The sequence below is a fragment of the Cherax quadricarinatus genome, chromosome 28 (genome assembly GCF_038502225.1).
Source record: "Cherax quadricarinatus isolate ZL_2023a chromosome 28, ASM3850222v1, whole genome shotgun sequence".
Classification (NCBI taxonomy): domain Eukaryota; kingdom Metazoa; phylum Arthropoda; class Malacostraca; order Decapoda; family Parastacidae; genus Cherax; species Cherax quadricarinatus.
Window position 1 is genome coordinate 37,724,916 of NC_091319.1, and position 23,821 is coordinate 37,748,736.

The following is a 23,821-nucleotide window of genomic DNA, read 5'->3' on the forward strand; positions in this document are numbered from 1 at the left end:
ACACACACACACCACACACACACACACACACACACACACACACACACACACACACACACACACACACACACACACACACACACACACACACACACACACACACACACACACACACACACACACACACACACACACACACACACACACACACACACACACACACACACACACACACACACACACACACACACACACATACACACACACACACACACACACACACACACACACACACACACACACACACACACACACACACACACACACACACACACACACACACACACACAACACACACACACACACACACACACACACACACACACACACACACACACACACACACACACACACACACACACACACACACACACACACACACATACACACACACACACACACACACACACACACACACACACACACACACACACACACACACACACACACACACACACTAATCAACATGTGCCTAGGACAAAATAGTAACTAACTAAACATATTAACACCTTCTTCCACACTCTGATACCTTCCCTCCACACACACACTAACACCCCCACACACACACTAACACCCACACACACACACTAACACCCCCACACACACACTAACACCCCCACACACACACTAACACCCCACACACACACTAACACCCCCACACACACACTAACACCCCCACACACACACTAACACCCCCCACACACACTAACACCCCCACACACCACTAACACCCCCACACACACACTAACACCCCCACACACACACTAACACCCCCACACACACACTAACACCCCCACAAACACAGTAACACCCCCACACACACACTAACACCCCCACACACACACTAACACCCCCGCACACCACTAACACCCCACACACCACTAACACCCCCACACACCACTAACACCCCCACACACAACTAACACCCCCACACTCAACTAACACCCCCAAACACTACTAACACCCCCACACACACACCACACTAACACCCCCACACACACACTAACACCCCCACACACACACTAACACCCCCACACACACACTAACACCCCCACACACACACTAACACCCCCACACACACACTAACACTCCCACACACACACTAACACCCCCACACACACACTAACACCCCCACACACACACTAACACACCCACACACACACTAACACCCCCACACACACACTAACACCCCCACACACACACTAACACCAACACACACACACTAACACCCCCACACACACACTAACACACCCCCACACACACACTAACACCCCCACACACACACTAACACCCCCACACACACACTAACACCCCCACACACACACTAACACCCCCACACACACACTAACACCCCCACACACACACTAACACCCCCACACCCACACTAACACCCCCCCACACACACACTAACACCCCCACACACACACTAACACCCCCACACACACACTACACACCCCCACACACACACTAACACCCCCACACACACACTAACACCCCCACACACACACTAACACCCCCACACACACACTAACACCCCCACACACACACTAACACCCCCACACACACACTAACACCCCCACACACACACTAACACCCCCACACACACACTAACACCCCCACACACACACACACTCTAACACCCCCGCACACACACTAACACCCCCACACACACACTAACACCCCCCCCACACACACACTCTAACCCCCCCACACACACACTACCACTCCCCCACACACACACTAACACCCCCACACACACACTAACACCCCCACACACACACTAACACCCCCACACACACACACCCCCACACACACACTAACACCCCCACACACACACTAACACACACACTAACACACACACTACCACTCCCCCACACACACACTACCACTCCCCCACACACACACTACCACTCCGCCACACACACACTACCACTCCCCCACACACACACTACCACTCCCCCACACACACACTACCACTCCCCCACACACACACTACCACTCCGCCACACACACACTACCACGCCGCCACACACACACTAACACACACCCCCACACACACACTAACACCCCCACACCCCACCCCCACACACACACTAACACCCCCACACACACACTAACACCCCCACACACACACTAACACCCCCACACACACACTAACACCCCCACACACACACTAACACCCCCACACACACACTAACACCCCCACACACACACTAACACCCCCACACACACACTAACACCCCCACACACACACTAACACCCCCACACACACACTAACACCCCCACACACACACTAACACCCCCACACACACACTAACACCCCCACACACACACTAACACCCCCACACACACACTAACACCCCCACACACACACTAACACCCCCACACACACACTAACACCCTTACCACACACACACTACCCCCACACACTACTAACACCCCTACACACCACTAACACCCCCTCACACCACTAGCGCCACCACATACCACTAACACCCCCACACACAACTAACACCACCACACACCACTAACACCCCACACACCACTAACACCCCCACACACCACTAACACCCCCACACACCACTAACACCCCCACACACTACTAACACCCCCACACACCACTAACACCCCTACACACACACACACACACACTAACACTCCCACACACACACACTAACACTCCCCCACACACACACTCACACTCACCCACACACACACTAACACTCCGACACACACACTACCACTCCCCCACACACACACTACCACTCCCCCACACACACTAACACCCCCACACACACACACACACACACACACACACACACACACACACACTAACACCCCCACACACACACTAACACCCCCACACACACACTAACACCCCCACACACCACTAACACCCCCACACACCACTAACACCCCACACACACACTACCACCCCACACACACACTACCACTCCCCCACACACACACTACCACACCCCCACACACACACTACCACACACCCACACACACACTACCCCCACACCCCCACCCCCCCCACACACTACTAACACCCCCACACACACACTAACACCCCCACACACACACTAACTCCGCCACACACACACTAACACCCCCACACACACACTACCACTCCCCCACACACACACTACCACTCCCCCACACACACACTACCACTCCCCCACACACACACTAACACCCCCAAACACACACTAACACCCCCACACACACACACTAACACCCTCACACACACACTAACACCCCCACACACACACTAACACCCCCACACACACACTAACACCCCCACACACACACTAACACCCCACACACACACTAACACCCCCACACACACACTAACACCCCCACACACACACTAACACCCTCACACACACACTAACACCCCCACACACACACTAACACCCCCACACACACACTAACACCCCCACACACACACTAACACCCCCACACACACACTAACACCCCCACACACACACTAACACCCCCACACACACAATACCACCCCCACACACACATTAACACTACCACACACACACTAACACCCCCACACACACACTAACACCCCCACACACACACTAACACCCCCACACACACACTAACACCCCCACACACACACTAACACACTACACACTAACACCCCCACACACACACTAACACTCCCACACACACACTAACACCCCCACACACACACTAACACCCCCACACACACCTAACACCCCCACACACACACTAACACCCCCACACACACACTAACACCCCCAACACACACTAACACCCCCACACACACCCCACACACACACTAACACCCCCACACACACACTAACACCCCCACACACACAATCACCCCCCCACACACACTAACACCCCCACACACACACTAACACCCCCACACACACACTAACACCCGCACACACACACTAACACCCCCACACACACACTAACACCCCCACACACACACTAACACCCCCCACACACACTAACACCCCCACACGCACACTAACACCCCCACACACAAACTAACACCCCCACACACACACTAACACCCCCACACACACACTTTCACCCCCACACACACACTAACACCCCAACACACACACTAACACCCCCACACACACACTCACACCCACACACACACTAACACCCCCACACACACACTAACACCCCCACACACACACTAACACCCCCACACACACACTAACACCCCCACACACACACTAACACCCCCACACACACACTAACACCCACACACACACACTAACACCCCCACACACACACTAACACCCCCACACACACACTAACACCCCCACACACACACTAACACCCCCACACACACACTAACACCCCCACACACACACTAACACCCCCCACACACACACTAACACCCCCACACACACACTAACACCCCCACACACACACTAACACCCCCACACACACACTAACACCCCCACACACACACTAACCCCCCCACACACACACTAACACCCCCACACACACACTAACACCCCCACACACACACTAACACCCCCACACACACACTAACACCCCCCCCCACACACACACTAACACTAACCCCCACACACACACTAACACCCCCACACACACACTAACACCCCCACACACACACTAACACCCCCACACACACACTAACACCCCCACACACACACTAACACCCCCACACACACACTAACACCCCCACACACACACTAACACCCCCACACACACACTAACACCCCCACACACACACTAACACCCCCACACACACACTAACACCCCCCACACACACACTAACACCCCCACACACACACTAACACCCCCACACACACACTAACACCCCCACACACACACTAACACCCCCACACACACACTAACACCCCCACACACACACTAACACACCCCCCACACACACTAACACCCCCACACACACACTAACACACCCCACACACACACTAACACCCCCACACACACACTAACACCCCCACACACACACTAACACCCCCACACACACACTAACACCCCCACACACAAACTAACACCCCCACACACACACTAACACACACACCCACCCCCACACACACTAACACCCCCACACACACACTAACACCCCCACACACACACTAACACCCCCACACACACACTAACACACCCTAACACACACACACTAACACCCCCACACACACACAAACACCCCCACACACACACTCACACTCCCACACACACACTAACACCCCCCACACACACTAACACCCCCCACCCCACTACACACAACACCCCACACACACACTAACACCCCCACACACACACACTAACACCCCCACACACACACTAACACCCCCCACACACCTAACACCCCCACACACACTAACACCCCCCACCCCCACACACACACTAACACCCCCACACACACACTAACACCCCCACACACACACTAACACCCCCACACACACACACTAACACCCCCACACACACACTAACACCCCCACACACACACTAACAACCCCACACACACACTAACACCCCCACACACACACTAACACCCCACACACACACTAACACCCCCACACACACACTAACACCCCCACACACACACTAACACCCCCACACACACACTAACACCCCTGCACACAACACACACCACCACACACCACTAACACCCCCACACACCACTAACACCCCCACACACTACTAGCACCACCACACACCACTAACTCCCTCACACACTACTAACACCCCCCACACCACTAACACCCCTACACACCACTAACACGCCCACACACACACTCACACCCTCCCCCACACACACTAACACCCACACACACACACACTAACACCCCCACACACACACTAACACCCCCACACACACCCTAACACCCCCACACACACACAAACACCCCCATACACACACTAACACCCCCACACACACACACTAACACCCCCACACACACTAACACCCCCACACACACGCTAACACCCCCACACACACACTAACACCCCCACACACACACTAACACCCCCACACACACACTAACACCCCCCCACACACACTAACCCTCCCACACACACACTAACACCCCCACACACACACTAACACCCCCACACACACACTAACACCCCCACACACACACACTAACACCCCCACACACACACTAACACCCCCACACACACTAACAACCCCACACACACACTAACACCTCCACACACACACTAACACCCCCACACACACACTAACACCCCCACACACACTAACACCCCCACACACACACTAACACCTCCACACACACACTAACACCCCCACACACACACTAACACCCTCACACACACACTAACACCCCCACACACACACTAACACCCCCACACACACACTAACACCCCCACACACACACTTTCACCCCCACACACACACTAACACCCCCACACACACACTAACACCCCGACACAGACACTAACACACCCACACACACACTAACACCCCCCCACACACACGAACACCCCCCCACACACACACTAACACCCCCACACACACACTAACACCCCCCTACACACACTAACACCCCCACACACACACACTAACACCCCCACACACACACTAACACCCCTACACACACACTAACACCCCCACACACACACTAACACCCCCACATACACACTAACACCCCCACACACACACTAACACACCCACACACACTCTAACACCCACCCCACACACACTAACACCCCCACACACACACTAACACCCACACACACACACTAACACCCCCACACACACACTAACACCCCCACACACACACTAACACCCACACATACACACTAACACCCCCACACACCACTAACACCCCCACACACCACTAACACCCCCACACACCACTAACACCCCCACACACACACTAACACCCCCACACACACACTAACACCCCCACACACACACTAACCCCCCACACACACACTAACACCCCCACACACACACTAACATCCACACACACACACTAACACCCCCACACACACACTAACACCCCCACACACACACTAACACCCCCACACACACACTAACACCCCCACACACACTAACACCCCCACACACACACTAACACCCCCACACACACACTAACACCCCCACACACACAAACACCCCCACACACACACTAACACCCCCACACACACACTAACACCCCCACACACACACTAACACCCCCACACACACACTAACACCCCCACACACACACTAACACCCCCCCACACACACTAACACCCCCACACACACACTAACACCCCCACACACTACTAACACCCCCACGCACCACTAACACCCCCACACGCCACTAACACCCAAACACACTACTAACACCCCCACACGACACTAACACCCCACACGACACTAACACCCCCGCACACCACTAACACCCCCACACACCACTAACACCCCCACACACCACTAACACCCCCACACACCACTAACACCCCCACACACACACTAACACCCACACACACACACACTAACACCCCCACACACACACACTAACACCCCCACACACACACTAACACCCCCACACACACACTAACACCCCCCCACACACACTAACACCCCCCCACACACACTTACACTCCCACACACACACTAACACCCCCACACACACACTAACACCCCCACACACACACTAACACCCCCACACACACACACACACACACACACACACACACACACCCACACACACACTAACACCCCCACACACACACTAACACCGCCACACACACACTAACACCCCCACACACACACTAACACCCCCACACACACACTAACACCCCCACACACACACTAACACCCCCACACACACACTAACACCCCCACACACACACTAACACCCACACACACACACTTACACCCCCACACACACACTAACACCCCCACACACACACTAACACCCCCACACACACACTAACACCCCCACACACACACTAACACCCCCACACACACACTAACACCCCCACACACACACTAACACCCCCACACACACACTAACACCCCCCACACACACTAACACCCCCACACACACACTAACACCCCCACACACACACTAACACCCCCACACACACACTAACACCCCCACACACACACTAACACCCCCACACACACACTAACACCCCCACACACACACTAACACCCCCACACACACATTACCACCCCCATACACACACTTACAGTGATGTATAATCCACCACAGAACTGCAGGAGGCCAAGAGAGGAATATGAAGAGAGCAACAGAGCAATGGTGGACACACTTGCTGAGGTGGCAAGAAGAGCTCACTCCAGCAGAGCAAAGTTGCTGGTTATGGGGGATTTCAACCACAGGGAGATTGACTGGGAAAACCTGGAGCCACATGGGGGTCCCGAAACATGGAGAGCCAGGATGTTGGACGTGGTGCTGGAAAACCTCATGCACCAACATGTTAAGGACACTACCAGAGTGAGAGGGGAGGATGAACCAGCAAGATTGGACCTTGTGTTCACCCTGGGCAGCTCAGACATTGAGGATATCAAGTATGAGAGTCCCCTAGGAGCTAGCGACCACGTGGTTCTGTGCTTTGAATACATAGTAGAGCTGCAAGTGGAGAGAATAACAGGAGTAGAATGGGAAAAGCCTGACTATAAAAGAGGGGACTACATAGGGTTGAAGAACTTCATGCGGGAGGTCCAGTGGGACAGAGAACTGGCAGGAAAGCCAGTAAATGAAATGATGGAATATGTAGCAACAAAATGCAAGGAGGCAGTGGAAAGGTTCATTCCCAAGGGCAACAGTAACAACGGGAAGACCAGAACAAGCCCCTGGTTTACCCGACGGTGTAAGGAGGCAAAAACAAAGTGCAATAGAGAATGGAAAAAGTACAGAAGGCAGAGAACACACGAAAATAGGGAGATCAGTCGCAGAGCCAGGAATGAGTACGCGCAGGTAAGGAGGGAGGCCCAGCGACAGTATGAAAATGACATAGCATCGAGAATCAAGACTGACCCGAAACTGTTGTATAGCCACATCAGGAGGAAGACAACAGTCAAAGACCAGGTGATCAGATTAAGGACAGAAGGTGGAGAACTCACAAGAAATGATCAGGAGGTATGTGAGGAGCTGAACAGGAGATTTAAGGAAGTTTTTACAGTAGAGACAGGAAGGGCTGTGGGAAGACAGCACAGAAGGGAACATCAAGAGGGAATATACCAACAAGTGTTGGATGACATACGAACAACTGAGGAGGAGGTGAAGAAGCTCTTAAGTGACCTTGACACCTCAAAGGCGATGGGACCGGACAACATCTCCCCATGGGTCCTTAGAGAAGGAGCAGAGATGCTGTGTGTGCCTCTAACCACAATCTTCAACACATCCCTTGAAACTGGGCAACTACCTGAGAAATGGAAGACAGCTAATGTAGTCCCCATATTTAAGAAAGGAAACAGAAACGAGGCACTAAACTACAGACCTGTGTCTCTGACATGTATTGTGTGCAAAGTCATGGAGAAGATTATCAGGAGGAGAGTGGTCGAACACCTGGAAAGGAACAAGATTATAAATGAAAACCAGCATGGGTTCATGGAAGGCAGATCTTGTATCACAAACCTCCTGGAGTTTTATGACAAGGTAACAGAAGTAAGACACGAGAGAGAGGGTTGGGTAGATTGCGTTTTCCTAGACTGCAGGAAGGCCTTTGACACAGTTCCCCACAAGAGATTAGTGCAGAAGCTGGAGGATCAGGCACACATAAAAGGAAGGGCACTGCAATGGATAAGGGAATACCTGACAGGGAGGCAGCAACGAGTCATGGTACGTGAAGAGGTATCACAGTGGGCGCCTGTTACGAGCGGGGTCCCACAGGGGTCAGTTCTAGGACCAGTGCTATTTTTGATATATGTGAACGACATGATGGAAGGAATAGACTCTGAAGTGTCCCTGTTCGCAGATGACGTGAAGTTGATGAGAAGAATTAAATCGGACGAGGATGAGGCAGGACTGCAAAGAGACCTGGAGAGGCTGGACATGTGGTCCAGTAACTGGCTCCTCGAATTCAATCCAGCCAAATGCAAAGTCATGAAGATTGGGGAGGGGCAAAGAAGACCGCAGACAGAATATAGGCTAGGTGGACAAAGACTACAGACCTCACTCAGGGAGAAAGACCTTGGGGTGACCATAACACCGAGTACATCACCGGAGGCACACATCAACCAAATAACCGCTGCAGCATACGGGCGCCTGGCAAACCTGAGAATAGCGTTCCGATACCTCAATAAGGAATCGTTCAAGACACTGTACACTGTGTATGTTAGGCCCATACTGGAGTATGCAGCACCAGTCTGGAACCCACACCTGGTCAAGCACGTCAAGAAGTTAGAGAAAGTACAAAGGTTTGCAACAAGGCTAGTCCCAGAGCTCAAGGGAATGTCGTACGAGGAAAGGTTAAGGGAAATCGGACTGACGACACTGGAGGACAGAAGGGTCAGGGGAGACATGATAACGACATACAAGATACTGCGGGGAATAGATAAGGTGGACAGAGATAGGATGTTCCAGAGAGGGGACACAGGGACAAGGGGTCACAACTGGAAGCTGAAGACTCAGACGAGTCACAGGGACGTTAGGAAGTATTTCTTCAGTCATAGAGTTGTCAGCAAGTGGAATAGCCTAGCAAGTGAAGTAGTGGAGGCAGGAACCATACATAGTTTTAAGAAGAGGTATGACAAAGCTCAGGAAGCAGAGAGAGAGAGGATCCAGTAGCGATCAGTGAAGAGGCGGGGCCAGGAGCTGAGTCTCGACCCCTGCAACCACAATTAGGTGAGTACAATTAGGTGAGTACACACACACTAACACCCCCACACACACACTAACACCCCCACACACACACTAACACCCCCCACACACACTAACACCCCCACACACACGCTAACACCCCCACACACACACTAACACCCCCACACACACACTAACACCCCCACACACACACACTAACACCCCCACACACACACTAACACCCCCACACACACACTAACACACCCACACACACACTAACACCCCCACACACACACACTAACACCCCCACACACACACTAACACCCCCACACACACACTAACTCCCCCACACACACACACTAACACCCCCACACACACACACTAACACCCCCACACACACACTAACACCCCCACACACACTTACACTCCCACACACACACTAACACCCCCACACACACACTAACACCCCCACACACAAACTAACACCCCCCACACACACTAACACCCCCACACACACACTAACACCCCCACACACACACTAACACCCCCACACACACACTAACACCCCCACACACACACTAACACCCCCACACACACACTAACACGCCCACACACACACTAACACCCCCACACACACACTAGCACCCCCACACACACACTAACACCCCCACACACACACTAACACACCCACACACACACTAACACCCCCACACACACACTAACACCCCCACACACACACTAACACCAACACACACACACTAACACCCCCACACACACACTAACACCCCCACACACACACTAACACCCACACACACACACACTAACACCCCCACACACACACAGTAACCCCCCCACACACACACTACCACTCACCCACACACACACTACCACTCCGCCACACACACTACCACTCCCCCACACACACACTACCACTCCCCCACACACACACTACCACCCCCACACACACTAACACCCCCACACACACACTAACACCCCCACACACACACACTAACACCCCCACACACACACTAACACCGCCACACACACACTAACACCCCCACACACACACTAACACCCCCACACACACACAGACACCCCCACACACACACTAACACCCCCACACACACACTAACACCCCCACACACACACTAACACCCCCACACACACACTAACACCCCCACACACACACTAACACCCCCACACACACACTAACACCCCCACACACACATTAACACCCCCATACACACACTTACACTCCCACACACACACTAACACCCCCACACACACACTAACACCCCCACACACCCACTAACACCCCCCACACACACTAACACCCCCACACACACGCTAACACCCCCACACACACACTAACACCCCCACACACACACTAACACCCCCACACACACACACTAACACCCCCACACACACACTAACACCCCCACACACACACTAACAACCCCACACACACACTAACACCCCCACACACACACTAACACCTCCACACACACACTAACACCCTCACACACACACTAACACCCCCACACACACACTAACACCCCCACACACACACTAACACCCCCACACACACACTAACACCCCACACACACACTAACACCCCCACACACACACTAACACCCCCACACACACACTAACACCCCCACACACACACTAACACCCCCACACACACACTTTCACCCCCACACACACACTAACACCCCCACACACACACTAACACCCCAACACACGCACTAACACCCCCACACACACTCTAACACCCTCCCCCACACACACTAACACCCACACACACACACTAACACCCCCACACACACACTAACACCCCCACACACACACTAACACCCCCACACACACACTAACACCCCCACACCCACACTAACACCCCCCCACACACACTAACACCCCCACACACACTAACACCCCCACACACACGCTAACACCCCCACACACACACTGACACCCCCACACACACACTAACACCCCCACACACACACTAACACCCCCCCCCCCACACACACTAACACTCCCACACACACACTAACACCCCCACACACACACTAACACCCCCACACACACACTAACACCCCCACACACACACTAACACCCCCACACACACACTAACACCCCCACACACACTAACAACCCCACACACACACTAACACCCCCACACACACACTAACACCTCCACACACACACTAACACCCCCACACACACACTAACACCCTCACACACACACTAACACCCCCACACACACACTAACACCCCCACACACACACTAACACCCCCACACACACACTTTCACCCCCACACACACACTAACACCCCCACACACACACTAACACCCCGACACAGACACTAACACCCCCACACACACACTAACACCCCCCCACACACACTAACACCCCCACACACACACACTAACACCCCCACACACTACTAACACCCCCGCACATTACTAACACCTCCGCACACTACTAACACCCCCACACACCACTAACACCCCAACACACCACTAACACCCCCACACACCACTAACACCCCCACATACCACTAACACCCCTACACACCACTAACACCCCATAAACACCACTAACACCCCCACCCACCACTAACACCCCCATACACCACTAACACCCCTACACACACACTAACACCCCCACACACACACTAACACCCCCACACACACACTAACACCCACACATACACACTAACACCCCCACACACACACTAACACCCCCACACACACTAACACCCCCACACACACACTAACACCCCCACACACACACTAACACCCCCACACACACACTAACACCCCCCACACACAAATGGAAGGATGAAGACGTGTACCAGAGATGACTGGACTGAACAGGAAGCACATTATATAAGTCTCACGTAGATTTAAATCCCAGTAGATCATCAGGAAAATTAATCTGGTCTGCAACGATGAAAGGAGGCAGAAAAGTCTCTAGTCTCTATCTTGGATAAAGATAGTGAGGGAAGTCTGACCTCAGACAAGCAGACTAGAACCAGCCACTCCATTAAGGGTTGTTACACGAGTTGGTTCTACTATTAGGATACACCGTAACTGTATATCTTTATATAATTGTGCACGGAATCCATGAACACATTAACGGACACGTTGAACACAGAAGCTTCCACTAGTGGATCTGTTGTCGCACTTGAATAGACATGCAAACAAGAAGGTGGGACATCGTTGGAGACAGTATTTTCAGTATTTTCAATTGCATCCCCATAAAATTTCTTCGTCCAAAACGTGTGAAGCAATGTCATCTACCTGGTATTCTTCCTCTAGAATGTATAAGGTGTCAAAGGAATTCTGAACAAGGATGGAATGCTCTCTATCATTTATTACCACTATTGGATTTTTGACTTAGGCACAAGAATTCCCCGGAACAAGAATTTTGAAACGAAGCCAAGTAACGAATCGACGTTACTTATCTTTCTGCTTCCGCCAAGTCTGTAGGTAATAAGTTCCACTCTTGTTTATTATTGGGGTTTTAGTAGATTTAACCGGACTCGATTTGACCTATGTATATTAACGCAATTCGTTTTGTCCTCACCATTTAATTTGTGACTGACTGCCTGTCCGGACTAACATTTGTTGTTCTATTCTAGCCGCCTTGTTGACCAGACTGAGTCTTACAACACAGACAAGACGAGGCGGGCAACGGGATCTACGTATAGATCCGGAACATAAAATCTCATCATCTTTTAGGGAACTCTGCAGTTCCTCTATAACTTTTGCTGATCAGCGGTTTTTCTTCAACGTCCTGCAACCAAACTCCATTTGTTACGCCAACAACAATTCACTGTGGTGAATATTGGCGGCTATACTGTCTCTGGCGGAACGTCAGCAAAGTCAGGTCCACCAGTGACCACCGGCTTGAAGTTCCAAAAATACAAGTGGTTCCTGAGCTACTTGTCAACAACACCGGTACATAGGAAAACCATCTGTCCTATATATATATAATAAATTTGTTTCACTAGAGTTATTATATATTTTATTTTTCATTATTTGCTTCAGATAGGACTATTTCATGTTTAATTGTTTTATATTTTCTATAAGTTATACATATTAATAAAATCGTTTTATCTTAATCCGGTATAATTTATTTTTCTATGATTTCTTTCCGTGAAGAGGAATCTGTCATTTCAAATTCTCTTTGAGGGTTTGAGATGGTCGTTACACCTTTACATTGCTTGACAAGCAATGCACTCAGACATGTCATGCTCATGTATTCTGTGAAAAGTACAGTGTGGTAAGTCGGTTTGAAGATTGCCTTAAGTACGACGCTTTGCACTTTGAATACCCGTACAATTAATAGCGTTGTGTAATGTTCCCTGTTTCCGCAAATGTAACAGGTCTTCGTATTATGGTTGCCAATTCCAATTCTTGTACTTCGATCAAAGAGACTACTCAGTACATTGGCTCTGGACGACAGACGTGGCTGGATATTTACACAGAGCCTTGTGTCGTAACGCAAACATTATCTGAGTTGCAGGAGTGCTTAACGTAGGGTTGATGAAAAGGAATGTACCCGTTGCGAAAAGAGTACGTTGCGTGCGTTCACCGGGACTGTTATAGGTTCCACATGTACAGTGGGAGGAGTAGTGGTACACATACAAGGAGGTATTAATTTATCAATAATGTCAAACGTTGCTACCTTGTCGAAATGAAGAGTAGGATGGTTGCTGCCTTCAGATATGAAGTATGACGCATTTAATGACTTATCCGACGCAGACAACAGCTTAGAGAGACGTGTAGCAAAATTATCAATACTTCGCCTGCAATAGGCGATGTGTTCATTAAGAATGACAAAAAGATTAGAAGTTGTGGCTGGAAAAAAATACGTAATAAAATGATGAAAACCACGAATGGTAATTATCTGAGCGACTTCACCAGACGAGGCTGATCTGGCAAGACTGTCTTTTGCAAGCCTGATAATAACAAATTCTGATGTATTACCGTACGGAGTGTTCATGGCAGTATTTATGGCAGTATTTATGGCAGTTAACCAAGCTTCCCCAGACTGTCTGGGTTACCATCGCAGCTTCACGAGAATAAGTGAAGTGGTTTATGGCAGTCGGCAAAGAACCACTAGGATTCTGATCTGACTATAATTGTCTTGACTGAAGATACTCACCAGCGCATTATCGCCATTAATTACAGCCATTTAAAATATCTTTCAGAGAATGTACACGATAATGAACAAAAAATTAAAATAATTGCGATAAAGAAGAATTTACGTAAATAACATTAAATGATGCTTAGCTGACTCTGCATATATAAAAACTGAGAAAAGAAAGCTCACTGAGAAAAGAAAGCTCACTGAGAAAAGAAAGCTCACTGGGAAAAGAAAGCTCACTGAGAAAAGAAAGCTCACTGAGAAAAGAAAGCTCACTGAGAAAAGAAAGCTCACTGGGAAAAGAAAGCTCACTGAGAAAAGAAAGCTCACTGAGAAAAGAAAGCTCACTGGGAAAAGAAAGCTCACTGATAAAAGAAAGCTCACTGGGAAAAGAAAGCTCACTGGGAAAAGAAAGCTCACTGATAAAAGAAAGTTCACTGGGAAAAGAAAGCTCACTGATAAAAGAAAGCTCACTGGGAAAAGAAAGCTCTCTGATAAAAGAAAGCTCACTGGGAAAAGAAAGCTCACTGGGAAAAGAAAGCTCACTGGGAAAAGAAAGCTCACTGATAAAAGAAAGCTCACTGGGAAAAGAAAGCTCACTGATGAAAGAAAGCTCACTGCTAAAAGAAAGCTCACTGGGAATAGAAAGCTCACTGATAAAAGAAAGCTCACTGGGAAAAGAAAGCTCACTGATAAAAGAAAGCTCACTGGGAAAAGAAAGCTCAATGATGAAAGAAAGCTCACTGATAAAAGAAAGCTCACTGGGAAAAGAAAGCTCACTGATGAAAGAAAGCTCACTGATAAAACAAAGCTCACTGGGAAAAGAAAGCTCACTGATAAAAGAAAGCTCACTGAGAAAAGAAAGCTCACTGAGACAAGAAAGCTCACTGGGAAAAGAAAGCTCACTGATAAAAGAAAGCTCACTGATAAAAGAAAGCTCACTGAGAAAAGAAAGCTCACTGAGACAAGAAAGCTTATTGAGAAAAGAAAGCTCATTCAGAAAAGAAAGCTCACTGAGAAAAGAAAGCTCACTTAGACAAGAAAGCTCACTGAGACAAGAAAGCTCATTGAGAAAAGAAAGCTCACTGAAATTCGTTTAATTAAAATCATTAAATGCGTTAAAAAAATCCATAAAGAATAAAAATATTACTGGAACTGAATAAATTTCAATGGTAAAGTTTTTTCTATTCACAATTCAATAAAAAAAACAATAAAATAATAATAAAATTGTTGACCCATACAAAAAAAAAATAAAAATAAATCAATAACTTGGTATTAATATAAAAAAATAATTATGCTGGTAAAGAAATGTTCTCACTGGAAAAAATAGAGAAAATAAAATAATAAAAATAATAAACAGGATACTATAAATGTGTAACAATAAATAATAAAAATAATTAACATGATACTATAAATCTGTAAAAATAAATAACAAAAATAATAAACTTAATATTATAAATCTGTAGCAATAAAAATTGAATTATTTCGCTGAATTTATTAATTTTCCGGGAACCACAAAGAAACACAAGAACAAAAACATTAAATATTAGAAACTGAATCACAATAATAATGTAAAAATATTTGGAAATAAAATACGTAATCAAAATAAGCAGAATAAATTATATATATCATTAAAAATTGGGCACACAGTATATATAGCTAAGGAAATCTGAAAACAAATTAACATATTTGTGAAAACAAATAATAATTGAATTTAGAATATAACAATTGCAAGAGTGAATTTGTTCGGATAATGACAAAAGTAACACAGATATAATGAAATGTAATTCACACACAGTATTGCAGGGGACACAGATAACATTTACAAGGCATTCATTATATTGATAAGGTAATCTTGACTCACGAAATCGTAATGACACGACTGCAAACAAACCACACCACGGGCGGGGATTGAACCCGCGATCAGAGAGTCATAAAACTCCAAACCGACGCTCTAGCCACTGGGCCAGCTGGCTACAAGATAATCTTGCTTTTAATAATGTCTTGCTTGTACACAAGATACGGTTTATACTGTCTGAAAAAATAGTACACACAGAATAAAAAAAATGAAAATTTAGCTCACTTGGGAAAACAGGAAAATGAAATGAAAAAAAAAATTGAGTCAGCACACAAGGAAAATTATTGAGACAATAAAATAGGGCAGGACACATAGTAGTTAATAAACGTTAATAAGGTAATCATACAAGAACAAGGAGAGAATAACAGGAAGATGTTAATAAAATACAGTACTCTATAAAGGAATTAATTAATAATTGTACTCACAAAGCTAAAGTTACTTTCGTTGCAAAGGTGAAAAAAACATAGGGTAGAGAATAACTCAGGGAAATTAAAACACAAGAGTGGGAATAATGTCAGTGTAGCCAGAGTCACATGGAACACATAAGGGAAAATTGATAACGAAGATTTACGAGTCTGATAGTTCAGTAACCTTCAACAAAAAATTCTCTTTAGGCAAATAAAATGTTATTAACATACGCAGTTGTGTTTATAAATGACGTAGGAATGTTGAAAGAAGATCGGCGAAGGCGGAGGTAGATCTTATGAGGGTGATTCTCAGCGCCAAGGATGGCAGCGGAAGTTCTTGCAGCAGGTAGGTTTACAGAGGGAGCTGGAGAAGCTGTGAGCCTGGTGCAACAAGTGGCTCCTGGAATTTACTCCCCAACTGTGCAGTTATGAATATTAGGGATGGTCAAAGAAGACCGTAGACGGAGTACACTTTATGGAACCAAAGGTTGCAAACCTAACTCAAGGAAAAGGATCTTGGGATATCATACCGAGCACATCTCCTGAGGCGCACATCAAACAAATAACTGCTGCAGCATATGGGCGCCTAGCAAACCTGAGTAGAGTCATTCAAGAAACTGTACACTGTAGTATGTAGCACCAGTATGGAACCCACACCTGGTCAAGCACATTAAGAAATCAGAGAAAATGCAAAGGTTTGCAACAAGACTAGTCCCGGAGCTAAGGGGTATGTTCTACGAGGAGAGGTTCATGGATATCAACCTGACGACACTGGAGGACTGGAGGGATAGGGAAGGTACATGATAACAACATAAAATACTGAGAGGAATTGAAAAAGTGGATAGGGGCAGAATGGATAGAGGTGGAACACAGCAACAAGGGATCACAACTGGAAACTGACAACTCAGATGAGTCACAGGGATGTTAGGAAGTATTCAGTCATAGAGCTACCAGGAAGTGGAACAATCTGGAGAGTGATGTGGAGAGAGTGATGCAGGGAGTGAGTGAATTTAGTAGCGACCAGCGACGAGGCGGGGCCAGGAGCTACGGATCGAACCCTGGAACCACAAATAGGTGAGTTGACACACACACACACACACACACACACACAATGGGAGGAAGAAAGGGCAAAATCAGTGTTTATCCATGGGCTTCAGGAGAGAGAGGAAAGGACACACACTGAAAGGCAGCAGGAAGAAAGAAAGGAGATTGAGAAAATCATCACGGAAATAGGTGAAGAGATGGACGAGATTGTAAATTTTCAGAGAATAGGGGGGTACTCGAAGGGGAGAAACCGACCAATCAAGCTGATTCTCAGGACGGAAACAGTGCGGAACAGGATCCTCCAAGAGAAACCACGATTGAAATACTCGGAAGAGTACAAGAGGGTGTTCCTAGACAGAGACAGAACAAAATCAGAACGACAGCAGCTGAGGGAGAGGACAAAAAAGCGAAAGGAGCTAGGAAAAGAGACAAGGAGGGAACCAGCAGAGGTCAGTCAGAGCAGAACAGAACAGCAAGGGCAAGCACACACACAACTATTCTCAGAACCCCACAACCTATCACACCATCCCAACACACACTACAATCCATACCTACAGCTTCCACCCAACACCGAGCTATAGAATCCCACAGTATGCTACCAGGTCTCCCACCCTCACAGGCCCCCCAAACAACAGTGAAAGGAAACTGAAGGTATGGTACACAAACGCTGATGGAATAACAAATAAGTGGGAGGAGTGGCATGAAAGAGTCAAAGAAGCATCACCGGACATCATAGCTCTCACAGAAACCAAGCTTACAGGTATGATAACAGATGCCATCTTTCCAACGGGATACCAAATCCTGAGGAAAGACAGAGGGAACAGGGGGGGTGGAGGAGTGGCGTTGCTGATCAAAAATCGCTGGAATTTTGATGAGCTGGAGAGAGGAGACAGCGGAGAAGAAAGTGATTACATAGTGGGAACACTTCACTCTGGAGGTCCCAAGGTGGTAATAGCAGTGATGTATAACCCACCACAGAAGAGCAGGAGGCCAAGGCAAGAGTACGACGAGAGCAATAGAGCGATGGTTGACACACTGGCTAGAGTGGCCAGAAGAGCTCATGCATGCAGGGCAAAGCTCCTGATCATGGGTGACTTTAACCACAAGGAGATCGATTGGGAGAACTTGGACCCACATGGGGGCCAAGATACATGGAGGGCTAAGTTGATGGAGGTGGTACTGGAAAACTTCATGTGCCAACACGTAAGGGACACTACAAGAGAGAGAGGAGAGGATGAACCAGCAAGGCTGGACTTAGTATTCACCTTGAGTAGTGCAGATATCGAGGACATCACATATGAAAGACCCCTTGGGGCCAGTGACCATGTGGTTTTAAGCTTCGAATACACAGTAGAGCTACAAGTGGAGGGAGAAACAGGAAGGCCAGGACGAATGAAGCCAAACTACAAGAAAGGGGACTACACAGGAATGAGGAACTACCTGAACGGGGTTCAGTGGGACAGAGAACTGGCAGGGAAGCCAGTTAATGAGATGATGGAATATGTAGCAACAAAATGCAAGGAGGCTGAGGAGAGGTTTGTACCCAAGGGTAACAGGATTAATGAAAAAGTCAGGATGAGCCCATGGTTTACCCAAAGGTGCAGGGAGGCAAAAACCAAGTGTGCTAGGGAATGGAAGAAATATAGAAGGCAAAGGACCCAGGAGAATAAGGAGAACAGTCGTAGAGCCAGAAACGAATATGCACAGATAAGAAGGGAGGCCCAAAGACAATATGAAAATGACATAGCAGCGAAAGCCAAATCTGACCCGAAACTGTTCTACAGCCACATCAGGAGGAAAACAACAGTCAAGGACCAGGTAATCAGGCTAAGGAAGGAAGGAGGAGAGACAACAAGAAATGACCGTGAAGTATGTGAAGAACTCAACAAGAGATTCAAAGAAGTGTTCACAGAGGAGACAGAAGGGACTCCAGAAAGACGGAGAGGTGGGGCACACCACCAAGTGCTGGACACAGTGCACACAACCGAGGAAGAAGTGAAGAGGCTTCTGAGTGAGCTAGATACGTCAAAGGCAATGGGGCCAGATAACATCTCCCCATGGGTATTGAGAGAGGGAGCAGAGGCGCTATGAGTACCCCTAACAACAATATTCAATACATCTATCGAAACAGGGAGATTGCCTAAGGCATGGAAGACAGCAAATGTAGTCCCAATCTTTAAAAAAGGAGACAGACATGAAGCATTAAACTACAGACCAGTGTCACTGACATGTATAGTATGCAAAATCATGGAGAAGATTATCAGGAGAAGAGTGGTGGAACACCTAGAAAGGAATGATCTCATCAAAAGCAGCCAACATGGTTTCAGGGACGGGAAATCCTGTGTCACAAACCTACTGGAGTTCTATGACATGGTGACAGCAGTAAGACAAGAGAGAGAGGGGTGGGTGGATTGCATTTTCTTGGACTGCAAGAAGGCGTTTGATACAGTTCCACACAAGATATTGGTGCAAAAACTGGAGGACCAAGCAGGGATAACAGGGAAGGCACTACAATGGATCAGGGAATACTTGTCAGGAAGACAGCAGCGAGTCATGGTACGTGGCGAGGTGTCAGAGTGGGCACCTGTGACCAGCGGGGTCCCGCAGGGGTCAGTCCTAGGACCAGTGCTGTTTCTGGTATTTGTGAACGACATGACGGAAGGAATAGACTCTGAGGTGTCCCTGTTTGCAGATGACGTGAAGTTGATGAGAAGAATTCACTCGATCGAAGACCAGGCAGAACTACAAAGGGATCTGGACAGGCTGCAGACCTGGTCCAGCAATTGGCTCCTGGAGTTCAATCCCACCAAGTGCAAAGTCATGAAGATTGGGGAAGGGCAAAGAAGGCTGCAGACGGAGTACAGTCTAGGGGGTCAGAGACTACAAACCTCACTCAAGGAAAAAGATCTTGGGGTGAGTATAACACCAGGCACATCTCCTGAAGCGCACATCAACCAAATAACTGCTGCAGCATATGGGCGCCTAGCAAACCTCAGAACAGCATTCCGACATCTTAATAAGGAATCATTCAGGACCCTGTACACCGTGTACGTTAGACCCATATTGGAGTATGCGGCACCAGTTTGGAACCCACACCTAGCCAAGCACTTGAAGAAACTAGAGAAAGTGCAAAGGTTTGCAACAAGACTAGTCCCAGAGCTAAGAGGTATGTCCTACGAGGAGAGGTTAAGGGAAATCAACCTGACGACACTGGAGGACAGGAGAGATAGGGGGGACATGATAACGACATACAAAATACTGAGAGGAATTGACAAGGTGGACAAAGACAGGATGTTCCAGAGATTGGACACAGTAACAAGGGGACACAGTTGGAAGCTGAAGACACAGATGAATCACAGGGATGTTAGGAAGTATTTCTTCAGCCACAGAGTAGTCAGTAAGTGGAATAGTTTGGGAAGCGATGTAGTGGAGGCAGGATCCATACATAGCTTTAAGCAGAGGTATGATAAAGCTCACGGCTCAGGGAGAGTGACCTAGTAGCGATCAGTGAAGAGGCGGGGCCAGGAGCTCGGACTCGACCCCAGCAACCTCAACTAGGTGAGTAACTAGGTGAGTACACACAAATGACGTGAAGTTGATGAGAAGAATTAAATCGGACGAGGATGAGGCAGGACTGCAAAGAGACCTGGAGAGGCTGGACATGTGGTCCAGTAACTGGCTTCTCGAATTCAATCCAGCCAAATGCAAAGTCATGAAGATTGGGGAGGGGCAAAAAAGACCGCAGACAGAGTATAGGCTAGGTGGACAAAAACTACAGACCTCACTCAGGGAGAAACACCTTGGGGTGACCATAACACCGAGCACATCACCGGAGGCACACATCAACCAAATAACCGCTGCAGCATACGGGCGCCTGGCAAACCTGAGAATAGCGTTCCGATACCTTAATAAGGAATCGTTCAAGACACTGTACACTGTGTATGTTAGGCCCATACTGGAGTATGCAGCACCAGTCTGGAACCCACACCTGGTCAAGCACGTCAAGAAGTTAAAGAAAGTACAAAGGTTTGCAACAAGGCTAGTCCCAGAGCTCAAGGGAACGTCGTACGAGGAAAGGTTAAGGGAAATCGGACTGACGACACTGGAGGACGGAAGGGTCAGGGGGGGCATGATAACGATATACAAGATACTGCGGGGAATAGACAAGGTGGACAGAGACAGGATGTTCCAGAGAGGGGACACAGGGACAAGGGGTCACAACTGGAAGCTGAAGACTCAGACGAGTCACAGGGACGTTAGGAAGTATTTCTTCAGTCATAGAGTTGTCAGCAAGTGGAATAGCCTAGCAAGTGAAGTAGTGGAGGCAGGAACCATTCATAGTTTTAAGAAGAGGTATGACAAAGCTCAGGAAGCAGAGAGAGAGAGGATCCAGTAGCGATCAGTGAAGAGGCGGGGCCAGGAGCTGAGTCTCGACCCCTGCAACCACAATTAGGTGAGTACAATTAGGTGAGCACATACACACACACATACAACACTGCTACACAGCATGTTGTCAACACTGCAACACAGCAATGTTGTCAACACTGCTACACAGCATGTTGTCAACAC

At 48.6% G+C, this 23,821-nt stretch overlaps 1 protein-coding gene across 1 annotated transcript in view; it reads right to left on the reverse strand.

The window, feature by feature from the left end:
* Positions 1-23,821, reverse strand: part of LOC128693114 (glutamate receptor ionotropic, kainate 2-like) — a 769,231-nt gene that overhangs the window by 167,443 nt on the left and 577,967 nt on the right. The gene's annotated exons all lie outside the window — the stretch shown is intronic.